General features: G+C 39.5%; 1 pseudogene; it reads right to left on the bottom strand.

The window, feature by feature from the left end:
* Positions 1–11,753: 11,753 nt before the first annotated feature.
* Positions 11,754–12,388, bottom strand: LOC118654291 (annotated as a pseudogene).
* Positions 12,389–23,260: the final 10,872 nt, after the last annotated feature.

Below are 23,260 nucleotides of genomic sequence, written 5' to 3' on the forward strand. Positions count from 1 at the left end.
TGGTCTGTCTGGGGACAGTGCTGGTTAATGCATATGTTACTGACCTAATTGTTAAAAAAAAATGACCCTGTCATTATCAAAATGTTCCAGTTTGGATAAATTATGTAGTCACTATAGTTATAGAGCACTTATGACCTGGTTGAGAAGAAGGATCTTTGTTGGTTCCTTATTCTGTATTCTACCATATTTGATATTTGGTCATTTGCATGTTTGGGGTGGTCATTCATCTATTGAGCATCCATCTAATTCTAGTATCATCAGCATTATTTGAAAATATCAAGACCCTCAGATATGTTCTGATTATTCCATTTCCCTGAGGTAGTAATCCCATGAGTAAGGAAAAGAAACATCCTGGCATGGCTAACACTCTGTGAGCTCTGCTTTGTATTTTTTTAATATGTTTTAAAAGAAGTCCTTAACAATACATTTAGAAATATGGAGCTGTATTAATATCAAACACACTACTCAATAGTTTGTAAAATACTTTAAAAATGTTTTTGAAAGTTAAAATTATATTTGGCAGTTTCCAGTATTATGGAATTTCTTCCAGTTTTCATTCTCACTTAGCCTCCTTCCACCTCTGCAAAAAAACAAACAAACAAAACAACAAAATACTTCAGTTCCCTCCTTTCTGACCTTGTAATATACTTAATGTCTGCAACCAACAATTTAATTTATCTTTAATAATTTCTATATTTTGTTTTCTTCCTTTGGGAATTTTGCACCTGCTATTTTCTTTGCCAGGAACATCCTTCCATCCCTTTCCTCACACTCTCTTTTTGCCTTGTGTTTTTTTAAAATATATTTTTACTGATTTTAGAGAGGGAAAGGGAGAGAGAGATAGAAACATCAATGATGAGAGAATCATCCATCGGCTGCTTCCTGCACGCCCCTTACTGGGGATTAAGCCCACAACCTGGGCATGTGCCCTGACAGGAATCGAACCCAGGACCCTTCAGTCCGCAGGCTGAGGCTCTATCCATTGAGACAAACTGGCTAGACTAGAGCAAGCTCTTACCATTTTAAAGTTAATCAGATTATTGAAGATCGGTAGATCAGACACTTATTTTTTAGTGGATTCCTGAGGATTTACTGTATATTAGATCATGTGATCTACAAATAGAGATAGTTTACTTTTTCTTTCCAATACAGATGCTTTAAAATTTTTTATTGATTGATTTTATTTTTTAAAGTATATTTTTATTGATTTCAGGGAGGGAGAGGGAGAGAGAGATAGAAACATCAATGATGAGAATCATGGATTGGCTGCCTACTGCACACCCCCTACTGGGGATCGAGCCTGCAACCTGGGCATTTGCTCTTGACCAGAATCGAACCCGTGACCCTTAAATCCAAAGGCTGACGCTCTATCCACTGAGCCAAACCAGCTAGGGCTCCTATTGCCTTGTTAATTCAGTCCTTACTTTAGCCCTCACCTTTGAGAAGTCCTTTCAGCCTCCAGGAGGCATAAAAGTGTCCCATCCTCGCCCTGGCCAGCTTGGCTCAGTGGATAGAGCGTCAGCCTGTGGACTGAAGGGTCCCAGGTTCGATTCCGGCAAAGGACACATACCTGGGTTGCAGGCTTGATCCCCAGTAGGGGGGCGTGCAGGAGGCAGCTGACCAATGATTCTCTCTCATCATTGATGTTTCTATCTCTCTTCCCTTCCTTTCTGAAATCAATAAAGAAATATATTTTTAAAAAGTGTCCCATCCTCTATGTTCCTATAACAGAATATGTTTCACTCCATGAAACCCTTTATCCTAATTGTGTGTTTAGTTGTCTGTGTCTCAGACTTCATGAAGCCAGGGACTGTGCTCATTTATAATTGTATCCCCAGCACCATGTACAGTGCTTGCTACAGAGCAGACGCTCAATAAATATATCTTGAATGAATGAGTGACCAAAATTTCTAAACCAAATGGTTTAAGACATTGCTTAGCAACTATGAATATACAAAGAGGATCATGGAGCTGAATATTTTAAATGAGAACTAACGTGGAAAATCCAAGCCTTTTGGTAGCCAAATTCACTTGCTGTAGCTGTTTTTCCCACCCACATGAACATCTCCTTTGAGAGAGCAAATTAAGTATCATGCTTCACTTACATCTATCACAGCCTCACGTAGCATGAAATACATAGAAGCATCTCAAAAAATACATTTCAATTTCTAGATGATGCCAGAGCATCATTTTGGCTGCATGTTATTTGATGCTTTTTCCATTTAATTAATTCAGATAATGAGACGAAAAACCCATTTCTCTTTTGCTGTGATGGCCCAGCCTTTCTTCCAGGCATTTATCTCTCTCTCTCTTTTTTAAATCACCCATTTCAGTATCTATCCGTTTCCCATTCCTGGAGATATAGGTGCAGGTGAGGAATTGCATTTGGTTCCAGTATCTCTTTGTCCCTATTCTCCTCAGTTCTGGACACACACAGAGAATGACTGTATGAGAATGAGTACAGATTCCTGGTCTAAAAACCAAGATCCCACAGTACCAGTAATTCATTGGGCAAATGCCTCTCCTTTCTGAGCCAGTGTCTTTATCTGTCAAGGGGAGGATTCAATTAGTTGATTCCTTAGTTCTAAAATGTATCTGATTCTCTCCTTTGTAGCTTTATTTCTAATCACGCAATATGTAGCTGTCCCTTGGGCCTCCAACTTACATCAAATTCTGTCACGCCTCCAACTTGAATCATAGCAAATAGATCTATGGGAAGCATCCCAATGTATGAATTATTAATGTTCCCACCACACAGCCTCTGTGTGAATATTTACTTATATCACTGGGTATCTAATCCTGACAACAAATCATCATTTGAATGGTTTACTGTTGTTTTCTATTCTTCTCAGTGATTCTGTTCATGTCTTCATTTCACCTTGAGAATTGTGCAATTCGTTCTTCCCCTGAGACTGTGATACTGAAAGCAAATAAAATGTCAACATCTGAATCCAACCTTTAATGTTTTGCTACTGTTGCCTTACAAATTGTTGCATTTTTTCCCCTACTCTCAATCCTCCTGTGCCCCAGATCCCCTAGTCATTCCCACATCCAGTGGTTTGTCTTTTGTTCTCCCCACTCAATAGCTCCAGCAGCTATAGCCACAGTTCTGCTGAATGAGGTCTTTAATATGCTCACTGATCTAGTTATTTCTCAAAGGGGAAAAAAAACCCTTTCCGATATCTCAGCTCTGTACTAAGGATTTTGATCAACAGCTATTGCATCCTTCACCTTCTCTCCAGTCTTGGCTATCCAGTATTGCACTCATTCTCACCCTTCAGTAAGTTCCTCTTATCTCCCCTTCCCTCCCTCATACTTCTCCCTCTTTCCTTTCCCACAACCGTCACTGCAGGTTTGGTTTCAGCCAACACTTTTTTCTGCCTGTAGGTTGGAATAGACATTTATTTCCTCAGAAATCCTTTGAGCTAACCACTTTAAAAAATATATATTTTTACTGATTTCAGGGAGAAAGGAGAGGGATAGAGAGATAGAAACATAAATGATGAGAGAGAGAATCATGGATCAGCTGCCTCCTGCACTCCCCACACTGGGGATCAAGCCCACAACCTGGGCATGTTCCTTGACCAGGAATGAAACTGTGACCTCCTGGTCCATAGGTCAATGCTCAACCACTGAGCTACGCTGGCTGAACAAGCCATCCACTCTTTACCACCTCAACTGGGGGTGAGTGCCACAACATTGATTTAGTTGAGGATGTAAAGATGATTTGACTTTGGGTGATGGACACACATTCATATACAGATCATGTATCATGGAAATGCACACTTGAAACTCATATAATCTTATTAACCTTATGTCACCCCAATTAATTTAATTAAAATAAATAAATAATAAAGGTTTGATAAAGTCAAGCTGCAGGAAACACTTAGAATGGAAGTTCTCTGTCTTGTTACAAACCATTCTCTGTACTGCCTTACAGATTGGAAGCAGGGAGATTGAGTATATGCCTCATTTCTTATTCATGATAGGATGGAGGGTGCCAATTTCAACTAGTATTTGCTTTTCTGTAAGGAGGGGTGTCCCAGCCAGTTCAGTGGGGGCCCTGGCATGATACATTCAATTCCAAATAATGTGGGGGAGCCTGAGTTGGATGTCACTGAGTAGCATGCAGCAAGTTATTGGCATGTCAGATAGAAGTGCCCTTTTGAGATACAGTCTGGACCAGCCTTCTGTCTGCTCTACTTGGCTATCCATTTAAACCAACTAACAAACATTACTCTTCACCAAAGTGACATGACAAATGTTGATGACATATAGTCATCTAATTTGTCATAAAAAAACCCAAAACAACAAAACAGGCAGCAGCAGTGAAAGGTAAGTTGAATAGTAAAAGGGTAAGGGCTTATATTTCTTTTGACAACCCATATCAGGGCAAACCAGCAGATTTGTTGCTGTAAGGAATAGGAGTTTTCATGGAGCTTGCTTTGATCTAGAATATTCTTTCACTTTTTATCTTGGGTTCCTTCAGTTCAAAGACTGGAAAATGTCATGCTTCTCCTCCCCTAGCTTCTGCTCCACCACACACACACACACACACACACACACACACACACACACACACACATGTAAATGGGATCTATATAAGTTCAAATTTCCTTAAAGGGGAAAACCCCATCATGAGTTTACTCTGGCATTCCTCATTGGCATGGTACTCATTCTGGGCAGTAAATAGGTCAAACTGAAGAGAAATTTCAGGATCTAACACCAAACATTGTGCATTTCTCTAGGATAAGGTTGAGGGGATTAGTTGTGGGGTATCTCTGAGAAAACTGAGATACCCCACAACTTGTCAGATTCATGTACAGGGGTGAGCAAGCAGTGTGTGATCTCTATGTCCCCAGGCTGCCCACCTCTCTGACCTTGGGGTAAAGCAGGGGAAGAAAAAATGTAGTCAGAAATGATGATTTCCTCTGCTAAGTCCAGATCTCTTTTTCTACTCTCTATCACACCTACTCCAATCAGTCACATTCACAGGAAAAAATTGTGCTAATGGCCTGGCAGAATTGGGAAGGCAATGCCTCCTTCTAATTAACTAGATCTAACATAATGGAAGCAGCCTAGTGTACATGGTTTAAGAGACAGATGACTTGTGTTTAAATTCTGGTTCCATAATGTTCTTTGCTGTGTGATCTAGGTCCAATTGCTTAATTCCTTGTATCTCAATTTGATTATCTGTAAAATAATATGGTAATATTAGTACCAACCTCATTGGGGGTGTTGAGAGGGTTAAATAACATAATATATGTGACAACCTAAGAAACATGCTTTGTAATTCATAAGCACTATATGAGAGTTTGCTACTATTATTCCTGGAAAGAGCACTAAAACTGAAGTCAAACTGATCTTCATAATTTATAAGTCACTTCACCTTCCTGTCCTCAGCATTATTACCATAAAATAGGAGAAAGGACTTGTCTCACATCCTCTGACTGGGTTGTTTCACTTAGCATAATACTCTCCAGGTCCCTCCATGCTGTCTCAAAGGGTAATCCTTTTGGGAACTAAATGAAATAATACATATCAAACATCTGACAATTAAAAGGGCTTCAATACCTGGAGAGTTCTTTTTTTATTCACCTATCATTTACGTCTTACAAAAACCCCTATGCTTTAAGCCCTGACAAATCTCATGCCCTTAAACTTCAAGATCCTTTCACTAAGAATTCTAAAATCAAGTGATCTCTGCCAACTCTATTCCATTTCCGTTATTTATTTAGGTAATGCTATTATTGCTACCATTTATTATGCATCTATTGAAATGGTACTGCAGTGGCTGCTGAATGGGGCTATGCCACTTACTCTGAGAAATCTTCACCAACATCCTCTCCTACCCCCAGTGAGTTCTTTTCTCTGTATCCCACAATACCCTATGCGTGCTTCTACCTCTATTACAGTTTGTTGAATGAGTTAATGATGAAAGAAAGACAAAAAGAAGCTTATCTCAGGTTCCAGAATATGCAGACATCACCCTGCCACTAATGACTAATGGAATTGATGATTAAGCCACACTACCTTGCCTAATTTTATCCATAAACATGATTCATGTTTGTTTCTGTTTGATTTTCAAGGTGAAATTGTGGATTAAGTTGGATGCTGATTCTTATTAAATAGATATTTATGATACCCATTCCTTGCCAAGTTCTATGCTACCAGGCACACTGTAATTATAAAGATAAATAAGACATAATTGTTCCCCTCAATTAGCTTAGATTCAAGCTGGGGAGCTGAGAGAGACATGTGAAGAGAAGCCTAAAGATACCAGTCAGTGGAATGTTGTGGGGAAGAGTATAGTCTTGGGGATCACATGGAACCCTGTCTCCTCAACTTACTAGTAATAAACAAGTTACTTAGCCTTATTGAGCCTCATTTCCTCATCTATAAAATGAGGCTTCCAATAAAAGTACTTAGCGCTGGGCTTCTTGGGAGGATTAAATGAGATCATGCATTGCTTACATGATACTTAAGTACACAGTAGGCACTAAATAAGTGTTAGTCACTGGTGTCAAGGTCTGATTTAAATACTGAGAATTCCAGAGTTAAGAGGCAAATAGATCAATGTAGGCTGGAGATTAAGTCAGTGAGACTCAATTTTGCAAGGTGAAATTTCATTTAGGCCTTAATTAAGAGAGTTATAAAGGACTGGGAAAGGACATTCAAAGCAAAGGATACTGTGTGTGCAAAGGTGTGTTGACACAACGTATATATTGGGGGTGAGTGAATATACTACAGTAAAGGAGGCAGCTCATACAAGGGAGAATTGGGCAACAGGAGGGAAAAAAACTCTTGGGAAAAACAGTATATTCTGAAGATGTTCAAATCCTCTGTCTACCGTTTCTAGCTGTAAGATTTTAGACAAGTTAGTTAACCTCTTTGTGTTCCAGTTTCCTCATCTTTAAAATGGACTTGTCATGGCTTTCTTCAATCTTGTCCCAATCCTATTCAATCATGCTAGAAGTCATTGTTTTAAGGATTTTATGTGAAATAACCCATCTAATCCTCACAATGAACTGATCATAAAGATGCTACCAATATACTCTTTTTTTGTAAGTGAGGAAACTGAGACAGAGGTGTTACATAACTTAAGAATGTAACACAGATAGCTAAGTGGTAGAGACACAATTTGAACACAAGCAGTTTGTGTGTTTTTGTTTATGCTTTTTTTATTTTTTATTTGGAGGCCAAGGGGAAAGCAAGCAAGATGTCAGATTACTGAAAGGAAAACGCTTACAAATCAAGACTGTCAGTTTAGGTCTAATTTGTCTTGGCTGATGCAACTAACTAATTACCCTATCTCTTAGCTAAATGAATAACAATAATAATAATAACAGCTACATCAAAGAACATCAAGGTCCTATGAGCTAGGCACTGTATTAAGTTCTTTATAAGTATACTTTATTGCCAGAGAAACCCTAAAAAGTAGGTACTGTTATTCTCCTCGGTTTACATAGGAGGAAATAGAAACAGTTAATTCATTTGCCCAAGTCTCACATAGCAGAACTTAGAATTGAACTGGACCAAGCTAGTCCCAGATACAGCTTAGTTATAAGACAAGAGAGTTAACAACTGAGGGGTTGGGCTTTGGGGATACCTTTGAAAATAAAACAAAATAAAAACTACTAATATGGAAGAAGACAAAGCTGGTTTCTTGTTTTATATGATTGTTCTAGTTTCATAGTCCATTTCCCTTCCCTGATTACATATCTGACATTCTCTTGTCTATATACCTGGGAACATCTTAATATTTGTCTCAAATGAATAGTGTTATAGGAGACAAGCATATGAGAGGGGATCATCTCTAAAGGAGATTGGAAGCTGAAAAGAATCAAGTCACAGTGCCACTATAGGCTTCTTCCTGGCCTCTTTCATACCTACACATTAGGGCAGGGGTCCTCAAACTACTGCCCACGGGCCACATGCAAATACAAATATTGTATTTGTTCCCATTTTGTTTTTTTACTTCAAAATAAGATATGTGCAGTGTGCATAGGAATTTGTTCATAGTTTTTTTTAAAACTATAGCCCGGCCCTCCAACGGTCTGAGGGACAGTGAACTGGCCCCCTGTTTAAAAAGTTTGAGGACCCCTGCATTAGGGTTATTGTAAATGGGCCTGGTAGGTTTAAGGCTTTGAAGGGTATATATTGTGGTGCTTGGTTTTTTCCCTAGTGTAACTGCTTGTCATCTCTATAAAGACAGCCTGGCAGCATTCAATTGGTACCTTATCTTTACAAAAACAAAGGAAAAGACATCCACTGCTTTTTCTCTTTTTGTTGAAATAATTAGGAAGAGTAGTTGAGAGGTAGTTTAAGGTTCATATACCCAAGAACTTAAAGTCTGGCTATTTGCAGTCCATGCTATTGTTCTTTTATATTCTGTTTAAGAAGCTTGAAAGGACACAGCCCATGGAAGAGCAAATAAACTAAGATCTTAAGTTTATTAGATAGTAACCTCAGGAAAGCTAAAAACTTTCTTTTAGTCCATTTTGGTTTTAGTTTCTGATGTTTGAACCCGACTTAGAGCCCCATAACACTGATTCGATGAGTCCTGCATGCCCCTCTTTTAGTGATGTGAATTATGAACCTTGCTATAAATTTGTAAATTAGTTCCATTGTTTCCAGCAAGTTATTTTAGTTTTGAAGTCCATTATCACTTGAATCCAATGAACAGAAGCTATAGTTCTTTTAACTATTCAGTCATGCATTGCTTAGTGACAAGGATATGTTCTGAAAACTGTCGTTAGGTGATTTTATTATATTATTGTGTAAACATAGATTTCACTTATATAAACCTATATGGTATAGCCTACTACACACCTAGGCTATATGATATAACCGATTGCTCCTAGGCCACAAACCTATAGGGCACATTACTGTACTGAATACGGCAGGCAATTATAGCGCAATGTATTTCTGTATCTAAACATATATAAACTTAAAAAAGTTATATTAAAAATATGCTATAAAAATAAAAAATGGTACACCTGTATAGGGCACTTATTACAAATAGATCTTGCATGATTGGAAGTTGCTCTGGGTGAGTCAGTGAGTGAGTGGTGAGTGAATGTGAAGGCCTAGGGGTATTACTATACACTATTATGTATAGACTTTATAAACACTACATTAAACGCTACATTAAATTTATTTAAAATTTGTTTTCTTTTGGTGCATGAGATGATGCCCAACCAACTGAGCCACACCAGCCAAAGTTTTAAAATTTTATTTCTTTAATAATAAATTAACCTTAGCTTATTGTTACTGTTTTACTTTATAAACTTAAAAATTTTTAAACTTTTTGACACTTTTGTAATAATGTTTATCTTAAAACACAAACACATGTACAGCTGTACAAAAATATTTTTTCTTTATATACTTATTCTATATGATTTATTTTATTTAAAACAATTTTTTTTTTTACTTTTTGAGGGTTTTTTTGTTAAAAGCTAAGATAAAAACACACATTAGCCTGGGTCTACACAGGGTCAGGATCATCAATATCAATATCTTTACATCTTGTCCCACTGGAAGGTATTTAGGGGTAAAAACAGACAGAACTGTCATCTCCTATGATAGCAATGCCTTCTTCTGGAATACCTCCTGAATGAATTGCCTGAGGCTCTTGAGTACATGTCACTCTTTTCAGAAGTATGTCCATGATGGTTTGCTTAATTTTTTTTTTATCATAGATTTGCTTGTAAGCAGATAATGCACCATGACATTCCTCTCCATTAATGAAAACCTTTCAGTTTTTGAGTCAATGTTTTCAAACATTTTAAAGAGTTTGTTGAGGTCTGCCAAAAATTCTGCTAAGCCCATCACTGTGAATTTTCTTGAGGATTCTTCTTTTTCTTCTCCTGTAGTTTCCTTTTCTCTTCCGTCTTCTTCAGCCATGTGCTTCTGTTTCATTTCCAACAACTCATTAGTCAATTCCTCAGAAACCACATCTAGGAGCTCATCAATGTTATCCTCACCCACACCCAGGTTAAAGCTGTTTACCATCTCAACCATAGCTTTGTTGATGCTTGCAACTTCCTCATCCTTGGAATATCCTTTGAAGGAATGTATGAACCTCTTCAGTGTCTTCTTTCAGATGCCATTCATACATTCTTTGGTGACATCACCCCAAACCCAAGCAAGGTTCTTGATGCAGTCAGAGATGTTGTTATTTCAGAATTGCATTTTTCTCAGTGTCTTCCTCAGTTGCAACAATAGCCTGGGCAAAGGTCCTCTTCAACTAGGAAGCCTTAAAATATGCTATAACTTCTTGATCCATTGGTTGAACAAAAGAGGCAGTTTTGGATAGAGGAACACCGCTTTGATGTTGGTATGTAGATCACCAATAAAAGGAGGATATCTGGGAGCATTATCAAAAACAAACAAAATTTTAAAAGATATGTTATTCTTCAAACAGTACATCTCCATTTCACTGGTATAGCAACTCAGGAGGATATCTTGGAAGAGGAGCTGGGCCATCCATGGCTTCTTATTGCTCCTATAGTACATTGGCAGTGTGTGTGAGAGATAATCATTGATCGCTGGGGATTGAGCCTACAACCCAGGCATGTGCCCTTGACTGGAATTGAACCTGGGACACTTCAGTCTGCAGGCCAACACTCTATCCAATGAGCCAAACCTACTAGGGCCCAAAATATCTTTAGCTGACTTCACATCAGCACTCACAGACTTACTACTCTCTTTTACATTATGTGATGAATGATAATTCTTGAAAAATTTATACCACCCATAACAGTAAATTCAACACCATAATTTGGTCTAGCCTTTTCTTTCCACACCATAAAGGCTTTTTCTTTGGCTGTGATTATCATGATGCAGAGAGGGATATGCTTCTGTGTCTGGTCTTCAATTGAGGTCATTAGTAGTTTTTCCATGTCTAATACAGGCCCTTCTTGAATTTTTGTTAGTTTTGTTGCCTTCAATGAAGCAGAGGCTTTAATAGCTTCTGTCACTTTGTTCTTGTTCTTCAAGATCATAGCTATGGTGGCATGGGAAACGCCTGACTGGAGAGCAATAGCCATCACTGATTTTCCACTTTGTAGTCCTTAAACACCTTTAATTTTATTTCCAGGTCAATCACTTGATGTGGCCTCTTCCTGGCAACATTAGCAGTGGATTTTGTATGCTTGGGGACCATGATGAACAAAACAACAAGAGATTAAATCAAGCACAAGAGAAAATGTTGCAATCAAGAGATTCAGTAAACACAAGATGAATGGGGCTGCTGCCAGCATAACATGGTATACTGTTTTACTTTTTTAAAAAAAAAATAAATAGAAAGGGTACACTCTAAAATAGTGATAAAAGTATAGAATTAAAAATACATAAACCAGCAACATAGACATTTATTATATATCATTATTAAGTGCTAGGTACTTATATACTTGTATAGCTATACTTTTATATGACTAGTAGTGCAGTAGGTTTGTTCACACCAGCATCAACACAAACATGTAAGTAATGCATTGTGCTATAACATTACAATGGCTATAACATCACTGGGTGACAGGAAGTTTCAGCTCTATTATAATCAATGGAACCACTGTCATATATGGAGACTATCACAAATAAAACGTCATTATTCAGTGCATGTGTATTAAGAAATAGTATGTCTATTTTATTTCTCTAATATATGAATTTTCACATATGTGAAGATTAAAACACTATTTTTTTTCATCAGAAACATATATTCTTTTTTAAAAAAATAGTAGCAGTCTGGTTTATTAAGCTGTGCCTTTGTAAAGGTGCTGGGGCTTGCCCATAGATGTTTAAAGCTTGGACGTTCTGCCAGTTCTTTTTGAGCAATGACACCAGGAAATTGACAGCTAAGTGGATATTGTGCACAAGTTCATCATCTGTTATCTTCACCTGGCCAACAGCCATTGCCAGACACAGGACCTTCTTCATCTAGCACTTGATTGTGGATTTTACTTCATCAAGTTGCCAACATGTTCTCATTGTGGGTCAGCAAGGAAGGGAACTTGCCAGCCTTATTCAGGCCTGAGCCCAGGATTCCTGGGATCTGCTTGATCAGAGATTCTGATGCCAAAAAGGCATCATACTTCTTGGCCAGCTTCTTGACCAGTTTCTTATTTTTGTTGAGATTCTTTAACTCCTCGATGTCCATGTGGGGGATTTCCATGGCCTTGGCCTCATCACAGTGCTATTGGTCCCCCAGAGCACATGGATTGAAGCCTGACGGTATCTGAGAGAAGCATTTTTCCTTCTGAGGGTCATAGTTCTTCAAACTGATCTGCAGCTCCACCATTTCCAAAAACTTATCGAACTTTTGCTGGTTCCAGTGCAGGACTTTCTGCACCGCCTCACAGAAGGTATCATAAGAGACTTTGCTGCTCATGGTTCCCAAAACTAGAAAAGAGTAAAAGATTATTTCTGTAGCAACTATCACAGCTTCATTCCTTCCTCCCTCTGACTTTCAGTATTTCTGGGGAAGGTGGGGAGGTAAAAGGATAGGGGAACATTGGAAAGCAATACAAATATAGTCTCTGCTTTCCCCTACCAGGAGCTTATCTACACTAATAAAAGAGAAAAATGGTAATTGGCATACGGCGCTACCGTTTTCATTGGCTAATCAGGGCTATATGCAAATTAACTGCCAACTGAGATGGCAGTTAACTGCCAACAAAGATGGCGGCTAATTTGCATATGTAGGCACAATGCAGGGAGGCGAAAGGGAAAGCAGGAAGAAGCCCCCTGCCACTGACAGTGATCGGAAACCCAGGGGGGAGCTAAGAGGTGGGGGGCAGGGCAAAGGCAGCCCTGGGGTCGCCTTTGCCCTGCCCCCCAGCCATGATCGGAGAATCAGGCGCCTTTGCCGCCCTGGCCAGTGATAGCAGGAAGTAGGGGTGGAGCCAGCGATGGGAGCTGGGCACGGTCGAAGCTGGCAGTCCCGGGAGCTAGGGGTCCCTTGCCTGGGCCTAAAGCGGAGCCCACAATCGGGGGGCCGCTGCAGCTGCGGGTCCCCGCTGCCTGGGCCGGACGCCTAGGCCAGAGGCGTTAGGCCTGGGCAGGGGCAGAGCGGGAGATCGCGGGGAGCTGGGAGTCCCCTGCCCAGGCCTAAGGCCTCGGCCAGAGGCGTTAGGCCTGGGCAGGGGCGGAGCCTGCAACCACGGGGAGCTGGGGATCCCCTGCCCAGGCCTGACACCTCTGCCGGAGGCCTCAGGCCTGGTCAAGGGGCTGATCCGGTGATTGGTGATCAAGGGTGATGAGGGTCAACTCCTCTGGCCGAGGCATCAGGCCTGGGCGGGGGGCTGGGGGTCCCCTGCCCAGGCCTGATGCCTGGGCCAGAGGCATCAGGCCTGGGTTGGGGGCAGAGCCGGGGATTGGAGGGATATGATGGTCCCCTTGCCCAGGCCTGAAGCCTGGGTCAGAGGCATCAGGCTTGGGCGGGGGGTGGAGCAAGTGATCAGAGGGTGATGGGGGTCCCCTGCCCAGGCATGATTCCTGGGCCAGAGGCCTCAGGCCTGGGTGGGGGTCAGAGCCAGTGATCGGGGGGAGATGGGGGTCCCCTGTCCAAGCCTGACACCTCTGTTGGAGGCGTCAGGCCTGGGCAAGGGGCCGATCAGGCAATCGGAGGGTGATGGGGGTCCCCTGCCCAGGCCTGATGCCTGGGCCAGAGGCATCAGGCCTGGGCTGGGGGCAGAACCAGTGATGGGGGGAAATGAGGGTCCCCTGCCCAGGCCTGACACCTCTGTCAGAGGCGTCAGGCCTGGGCAAGGGGCCGATCCTGCAATTGGAGGGTGATGGGGGTCAACGCCTGAGGGCTCCCAGTATGTGAGAGGGGGCAGGCTGGGCTGAGGGACACTCCCCCCACACACACCCAGTGCACGAAATTCGTGCACTGGGCCCCTAGTCTATACTAATAAAAGGGTAATATGCTAATTAGACCAAACATCTTCTGGACATCTGGCTTCCTTCCAGACAAAGCCATGATGGAGGGAGCCAAGGCAGAGGCAGTTAGGGGCGATCAGGCCAGCAGGGGAGCAATTAGGGGACAATCAGGCCAGCAGGGGAGCAATTAGGGGGCAGCCAGGCTAGCAGGGGACCAGTTAGGGGGTGATCAGGCCAGCAAGCAGAGGCAGTTAGGGGCAAGAAGGCAGGTAGGTAGAATGGTTAGGTGGGATCAGTTATACCTCAATAAATTTGAGGGAAAAGAATAAAAATATTGAATTTCAAAGCCTATTGAAAGAAATAATAGTGTAAAATATTTTTGATTTATATATGTCTGTGTAAAAAAGAAAAAGAAAATCCTTTGTAAATGATCATTAGGTTCCAAGGGTAGCCAATCAAATCAATTTATATTATTTTATTAAATATATTTTTATTGATTTCAGAGAGGAATGGTGAGTGAGAGAGAGATAGAAACATCAATGATGAGAGAGAATCATTAATCGGCTGCTTCCTGCACACCCCACACTGAGGACTGAACCTGCAACCTGGGCATATGCCCTGACCAGGAATTGAATCATAACCTCCTAGTTCATACGATGCTCAACCACTGAGCCATGCCAGCTGGGCTCAAATCAATCTACTTTATAATATAGCTGAAATATGGAGACACATGTGATGCAGAAGAAAAGAAAGTGATGGTCTAAAATGAGTAAATGAACAAACAATAAAATTGAATAAGAAATTGTTTTATGTATTTGGAATGCTAACACTTGAGGATAATCAGATTTAATTAAAGGAAGATCAAGAAGTAGATTGAGAGTTTTATGAAAAATTTGGAAAGAACTTTAGAGCCTGATGATGCTAGTTTTAAACTAGAGGCCTAGTGCACAAAATTTGTGCACAGGTAGGGTCCCTAGGCCTGGCCAGCAATTAGGGCTGATCAGGGCCTTCTGGCTGCCAGCTGGGGCCTTCCTTCCCTGGCTGCTGGCTGCTGGCCGAGGGCCTTCCTTCATTCCATGCCACCCCCTGGTGGTCAGTGCACATCATAGCAAGTGATTGAACTCCCGGTCTCCTGGTCAAACTCCTGAGGGGATACTTTGCATATTAGCCATATATATACATATATATATATATTCACTTCAAAACTTATTAAAAAGTTATCCTAGTATAGCTCTGTTTTAACACTACACTTATGTGTATCAACTACAATTAGGATTGCTTTAGTTTCTAGTTTCAATTTTTTTCTTTGCTCACAAAGCAGCAAATGCATGCAATTTTTTAAATGTAGGAAGTTATTTTTTTTAATTTGGAAATTACAATTATTTACATTTTATCTCATATTCTTTCTATCTGCCCCTGGTCTTTCATTGTTTATCTTTTTCTCACTACTCTTAGGCAATATTACATATTCTCAGTTTTATAGTCCCACAACAAGGTGTTTCTTAGGAGTAAGTAACTAATCAACCAGAGTGAGAATTCAGACCCATCTCTCACCCTCTGGCCTTCCTTCACACTCACTAGCTTTTTTTTTTTATACATGGCATGACCTTCAGCCAGCAAATTGGGACACTCAGTACCTTCCTTTGGGATTAAAACAAGCTGAGGGGCCTATTCCATAGGTGGTGTCAACATTCATTTCTTAATGTACCCTGATCCCCAAAAGTCGGCCTCAGGGAGATGAAGGATGGAAAGTCAGGAGCTAAAGAAGAAAGGGAAAAATCTTGGATGTGGAGGTGGTTCCTGATGTTGATAAAGAGATGCCCATAAGGGAATTTAAATCACTGTTTAGGAGTCAGACACAGCTGTGCAAGTGAAATTACAGGCATCACTCACAAATGGATTTTGCTCTTACAACCATTTAAAAATTGCGCTTACTGCCATTTTTTTATTTAGTTACTAAAATGTAGATTCTGGGAGAGCAGGTTCACTACTATACCCCCAGGACCTATAATGGGCATGACATGGAGTAGTAACCCAATAAATATGTTTTGAATAAATCAATGAATGCATACTACTTTTCATTTTAAACCAGAGATTTTTCTAACAGCTTTTCTGGCAAGTCAGTAAATAAGGCCCTTCTGTATAATTCTAAAGAGTGTAGGTCCTCACATGCTGCCTACAGAGTCACCTGGAACAAAGGCCCTTCCCTATGTATCCAACCCCTGAAGTAACTATAGCTGAACTGGTCACTATTAAAAGTTTTTATCATTAATTTAAAACCTACATTTTTTCTAACGATTCTTATATCTCAGTGGCTTCCTTACAGGCTTTATTAGATGTCACTGAGGCAAGGTTTTTTATTTCCATAGACATTAGTCTTCACACACAGGTATTTGCTTGAATCAGAATACATTTACATATTTATTGCATTTTTTGTAATTCTAATACAAGGTAAAAATGAGACTATTTTCAAACCACAGTTGATTGAATAAGAAGTAGAGTACGTTTTGCTGTCAAGAATCCATTTTCTCGCACCATCAACTCATGCTCAGTCCAACACCCACACCATCAAGGTATGAGACAGAAACTTTCCAATGACATCCCTTTGTGCACTTCTTTGGCTATTTATTTCAACAAGTAGTTTTTAGCAAAGATTTTTTTCAAAACCCCAAGTTTGGGATTTGTCTTGAAATTATTAAAGCATTTCTTCTCTCATTATGTTATTTCATAATAACCTCAGTCATACCTTAAATATGAATGTGGCTTTGATTTAGTTTATTTCTAATTTGGAGGAGAGATATAAATAACATTTGCTTATTAAAGCAGAAGTATTTATAATCAAGTTGTGACTATCTGTTACATTTATACATAAAATTTGCACATATACATACATATACAGGGTGGAGCAAAAGTAGGTTTACAGTTGTATGTGAAACACAGAGTATATTCTTGTATTATTTATTATATTATTTTCCATATGAACAACTGTATATGTATATATACATGCATTTATACATGTACGTTTATATGTACATATACAGAAGACTGCCACCAAAGTTGCTGGTTGACTGAATCTGATTAAGTTGATGCACATTCTACAGATTGGATGGAAATGGATTTTCATTTGCTAATTTAATGGCAAGAGGTGTGTAGGTAAAGAAACTGAGTAAAAGGTGAAGATTCAAATTGGCAAGAGTCCTGTTAAGATACTTAAATGTTTGCATTGGATTCTTCTCTCAGTGCAGGGTTTCAACTGTTTCCAGCAATGTCCAGCCACTCTTTGCCCAAGTCCCCAAGCCTTCCAGCCTCTTTTACCTACATGATTTATTTTTCTCTATTATTGAATTTATTTCCTTGCTTAACTCCTTTCTACTTCAAGTCTCCAAATAAATGGAGAGGGTGCCTTTTATTCAACCTCTAACATGGCCTGCCTGGACTCATATGAGTCAGGAAGATACTTCACCAATACTGCACTAACTAGATGAAAAAGATGGTCCTCATTTGTGCAGTCAACAGAGAGTCAGCAAAGAGATTGTGTGGTCAGTCATCTACCAAGCTGACCACTCAAACCCCTGGCCAAGGCTATACCCAAATCATCTAGGAATGTTCCTACTTTTAAATTCTTACCATGTTTATGTTTTCTAATTATAAAGGCAATCACTGATGATTATAAAAGTAAAACGTTTGGAAACTAAAAACTAAATAAAAACCAAAAAGCATGGCCCTGACTAGTAGTAGGTCAGTTGGTTTGGGCATTGTCCTGTTGGGCATTGTCCTGATACTCCAAGGTTGCACGTTCAATCCCTGGTCAGGGCATATACAAGAATTAACCAATGAATGTATGAATAAGTGGAACAAAAAAGTTCTCTCTCTCTCTCTCTCTCTCTCTCTCTCTCTCTCTCTCTCTTTCTTTCTCTCTCTCTCTCTCTCTCTCTCTCTCTCTCTCTCTCTCTCTCTTCTCAATCAAATAAATAAATTTAAAAAGCACAAAGAAGATAATTTATGCAGCTTTGGCTTAACACATTATCTTACTTTTGGTCTTTCATTAGTATAAGCACTTCAGTTACCACTTCAACCTTTTATTGGTAACACAACAATGGTTTATTATGTTTCGTGATAATGTGTATTGACTTGGCAGTTCTACTTCATGTGCTATTAGTTTTTCTGGTATGCCTGGAAGGTGTGAAATGCTCTCATTCATATGACTAGTTGGTTGGTGCTAGCTGTTGGCTGGGAACTCAGCTGGACTGTTGGCTGAGTGCTTGGTTTTACTTCATACAGGCCTCTTTACATTGTTGCTTGGGCTTTTTCACAGCAAAATAGCTGGGTTCAGGAAGGAGTATACCAAGTGGTGAAACCAGACTCAACTTCAGAAATTATAAAGCATAATTTCTGCCACATACTATTGGTGAAAATTAGTCACAGGACCAGCCCAGATTCAATGTGGTAGAGGATTATAAAAGGGTATAAAACTGGGAAGTAATGATTTATTGGAGGTCATTTTTGGAGACTAGTTACCACAGAGCCCTTCCTATCCCCTTATCCCAGCAGTCTTTGCTCCTCTGCAGCAATAACTGAGTTGATGGTGAGAACAGGATGATGGCAATGGTGGTATGATATATATATATATATATATATATATATGGAAGTCAGGTTGATATGATCAGTTGACTATGCAGCTAAGATCCCCAACATTGAATGGCTCCAAATTTATATTGTTGGATCTGTTTCTAAGTAATTGGCTGTTGAGAAAGTTAAACATCAGTCTTAGCTTAAATATCACTTTCTCAAAGAATTCTTGAAGCATTCCCCCAATTATTTTCTACTTTTACTTCATCATGGTTTTCACAATTTCTAAGTTATTATTTCTTTTACATATGTTCATGTGATTATTAGTTTTATGGTGTTTTATTCACAATGCCGTGCATCACATGAAGGCAGGGACTTTGTCTTCTTTAGACTAGCACCTAGCACAGAGTGTGGTAGAGAACAGGTACTTGCAGAATATTTGTTGAATAAATGGATGACTAAAAGGGAACGTGAATAATGTCCTCACCTCTCATTTACTCACACACATGCAATTACAGTAATTTAGTCGAGGATCATAAATAGGAAGCTCTTAATAACTATCCTTACCAAATCTATAGGAGGTAAGTAAAGTGATACAGGGAAATTTCAACCAAAATAAGTTATGTTGGGACATCTGTTTTCTATAAGAGAAGGCATCTCCAGGTTCTATATTGGAAACCCCAATTTCATTCCCAAGTTTTGTGCCTCTGTTTTCAACAGCTCAAAATTGTTACCTGGACATCTCATTGTTACAGTCAATGAAACCAGTCCTATTTCAGCATTTTTACTTCAAGCCCATTAGCTTTCCATTCCCTGCCATTGATACCAATATCCCCAATAATCTTTGCTGCTTTGTTCATCTTCTCTTTCCCATACCTAGCCAAGGCCTATTCTCTTTTCTATTTTATATTCATTATTCATTCATTCTTTAAGTTCAACATACATTCACTGAACACATATTATGTGCCAAGCAGGAGAATACAAAAATGTTTATGAGCCAGTTTCTGTCTTTGAGGAATTGATAGTCTCTTTGGGGCATATAATGATTGCTATTAGAGCCTATTAGTGCTACTAGAGGTACTGTGATAAAATAGAGGGCAGAAAAATAAACTGTCTCAGGGATTTGAACCTGTGAAAGCATTAGGAGTGGAGAGGTCGCAGGAAGGTGAGTCAAGAATGGTAGAACATAGGAGATTACATTTGAACTGAGTCTTGACAGAAGTTCAACCAGTGACTCTGGAGAAGAAATGTAAGAAACAGAGTTTACAAAGTGCGTGCAAAGGCATGAGAGTATGGGGTGGGGGGGGGGCACTCAATATGTATGGAATACAGGTTGCACAAGAAGAAGAAGGGGGAAGATCAGGCTAAAGAAGGGCCATAAATCTATAAGAACCATGTACAATATACTATGCAATTGTGTATTTCAATTGAAGAATTTCAAACAGGGTGATAATATGGTTAGATTTACTTTTAAAAATATGTTTTTATTGATTTTAGAGAACGAGAAAGGGAGAGGGAGATAGAAATATTGATGAGAAGGAAACATCAACATTGATTGGCTGCCTCCTGCATGCCTCCGACCAGAGACCCAGCTCCCAACCCAGGCCCTTCCCAATAATGAGGATCAGAAATAAAATAGTGGTGAGGAACTTGTGAATAGAGGACACAGTGGCAGAGGAACAAGGAGGAGAAGACTGGAAATAGACTAGGTAATATGAGGACTGAAATAGGATTTATCAAGTTGGTGGCATTAGCAAAAACAATATCATGTAGTAGTAGAGACTGAAAGCAGATTTCAGTGTGAGAAGTGAGGAAGTAGAGATGGGGTAGACAAATATTTAAAGACACATAATATAAAAAGTATGAACTAGAATGACGATCATACGGAAAATGATTAAAATTGAATCTGTTAGTTTAATGTTGTTTTTTAGTAAATGAGACTTCAGGGTATATATTCACTAAGAAGAAAATGTCTATGAAAACAGAGAGGTTGATTTTACAGGAGAAAAACAAGGGATGCTTGCAAAAGAAGGACACCAAGGAGGTGGAAGAAGGTAGGTGGAATGGAACCCAAGAGGAGAATGGTACAGATACCTCTCACTCTCAGACTGTAGTAGTTATTAGGTGATCTTGAAATCAAACAGCCTTAGGTTAAAGTCCCAAATCTACCACTTGCTATTTGGGCAAAATTGACAAGCAGCCTCAATTTTCTGTTATAAATTGAGGATAACTAAACCTTTTCACAGTGTAGTTGAAAGGATTACATGAGACAGTAAGTGGATAAAATGGTAGCTATTATTACTAAGGAGAATAGAATGGGGGCAAGCTAGAGATAAATTTGACAGTGGAGAGTCAAGAATGGAAGGCATTTGTACCTAAGTCCTCTAACATTCTCATAAAGGTCAGTTGATGAAAGCACAAAAAATGGTGATGGGGAGTAAGGAGCTGAAGAAAAGTGTTATAAGGCTTGGAGAGGAAGGAGAGGATTTGCTGAGGTATAAGATTGCTGAGCAACATCAAGGGACTTGACTTGTCTCCTGTCCTTCAATCTCTTGCTCTCAAATCCATCTTGCACAGTGACACTTGATTAATATTCTCAAAAGGACACATTCATCATTTCACGTATTTGGCATTTTAGGCTCTCTGCATTCAGAGGTCTTTCTATTATACCAGCTTCTGCAACTCTACAAACCAGCTGAACTCTTCACTCTTTCCCTTATGTTTCCTATTTTCTTAATTTTGCATCTTTGTGTATGCTATTTCCTATACTCACAACCTGAGGCTCATTCCTGAAGTTTATAAAGTGCAGACTTCAGAGCCCTGAAAAACTGAGCTCCAATTTGAACTCTGTCACTGACCAGTTATTAATTTTAGGCAAAGGGCTTTGTCAGAGTGATAGAAAAAAAGTCAGAGTGGCATAAAAAAGGAATGTCAGGGTGGGTGCCAGCACACAAAAAATCATCAATGAATATTTGTTGAATGAATGAATGAGGCTCTCTCAAGCATCATCTTCTTTATGAAGCCTTCCAAGACCACTCCAGGTCACAGGGCTGTATTCTTTGTGCAACTTTTCATAGAATTATGTCTGAGCTTACTTGTTTAACAGCCAACTATTTCTCCTTAGGAAATATCTTGACTCATTTCTGTGATTTTCATTTCATTTTACCATATGTCCTTCTTCCTTCCCCCTTCTACTTGAAATCAAAGTATTAATATGCGCTGATATTCTTTTTGTTGATTGGGGTTGATATTGGTATACATGAAATGAAGTTTCTGTTTGTTCTTACATTCCATCTTGGGAAACCAGCTGGAAGGATTGTCACTACATTTTAGAAGTATGCGTTTTAAATTTATTGAAAGTGTGATAGATTGAGAGTAGGGTAGTGACATAATCTAATTTATGTTTAAAAAATTTTCCTCAAGGAGTTCTGATTCCAGTAAGGATGGAGTAAATATATGCCAGCCTTTCTCTCCCACAGAATATGAAAATAAAACCTGGAATGGATTCATGTGCAGCTATTTGAGAACTCTGAAAAGTAAATACCAACAGAGGAAGAACACCAGAAATCAAAGTATTACTGAACCAGCTGTAAATTTACCATATTTCCTCCTCTGGAATCCACTGGCCTAAAGTCAACGCAACTCAAAACATGAAAGTGAGTGCCGTAGTGCAGACAGAGAAATATAGGAAAAACATTCTACTTCTGGATCAAAGGTCAAAGAAAGAAAAAAGGAACACTTAGAGTTCAGAGAAAGTAGAAGAAATCCCCTGGTTCTTTTCCCTGCCCCTTTTCTCTGTTCTCTCATGTCCCAGTCCCCAAGTGGCTCCTCACTGAGAGAGGAGGTAGCAGTGAATGTGATGGCAAAAGCAAACAGTGGGAGCCAAATCCATGAGAAAGAGAAACTTTCCACTCTGTTTAGTGGAGCAATGGCTCTTAGATAGCCAGACCAAACTCCATTGGTTATTTTACACTTTTCCTGATCCTGCTGTTGCTTGGACTCTGAATGCAACACAATTACAGAAGTGGTCAGCTTATGGACACGATAAAGGAGGCCTAGGGAACCAGAAAGTACCAGGGAGATATCAGAGATGGAGCATAGGAAAATAATCCCATAAGAAGTTGATGAATTCCTGGGCTCAATCTTCACTTGTGAAATTGTGGGTCTAATCTTCCTTAGCATAACAAATATTTTGAGAACTGAGAATGCACAGATCTCAGTCCAGGTCCTACACTGACCACTGGGTGGTGCACATACAGGATAGATCTAAACAGCACAGCAAAGTCTTTGAAAACTAAACTGACATTAAAACCACAGCTTACAAAAAATGGGTTGAAACTTGTGGTTTGAACTAAACAAGGTCAGGTGTCTGCTAAAACAAAATACCAATCTTTCCCATAGGACTTAAACAAGATCCAGAATCCTATAACAGAATATTCGAAATGTCAAAGTTATAATCCAAAATCACCCACATACAAAGAACCATGAAAATTTCAACTTGCATAGGAAAAGAGGCAAACAAGATGGCACAGAGGTTGGAATATGTGACAAAGCACATATTATACAAATGCTTAAATGGAGAACTTCTGGTTTCAGTTCCAACATGCGAAGAGTTTACAATTTATTACTTTTGTACTCACAACATGAGAAGAATTGAACACGCTGAAAATAAATAATTTTTTCTTAGATCTATCGTAGAATTGAGGTGACAGGACAATTTATCACCCCCCAAAAATGGAGATACAGGAGAATACAGAAAATCACAGCTTACCAGGAGAAGTTTCTAGAGTAGAGCAATGGGAGGAACACT

The sequence above is a fragment of the Myotis myotis genome, unplaced genomic scaffold, assembly GCF_014108235.1.
Source record: "Myotis myotis isolate mMyoMyo1 unplaced genomic scaffold, mMyoMyo1.p scaffold_m19_p_4, whole genome shotgun sequence".
Lineage (NCBI taxonomy): Eukaryota > Metazoa > Chordata > Mammalia > Chiroptera > Vespertilionidae > Myotis > Myotis myotis.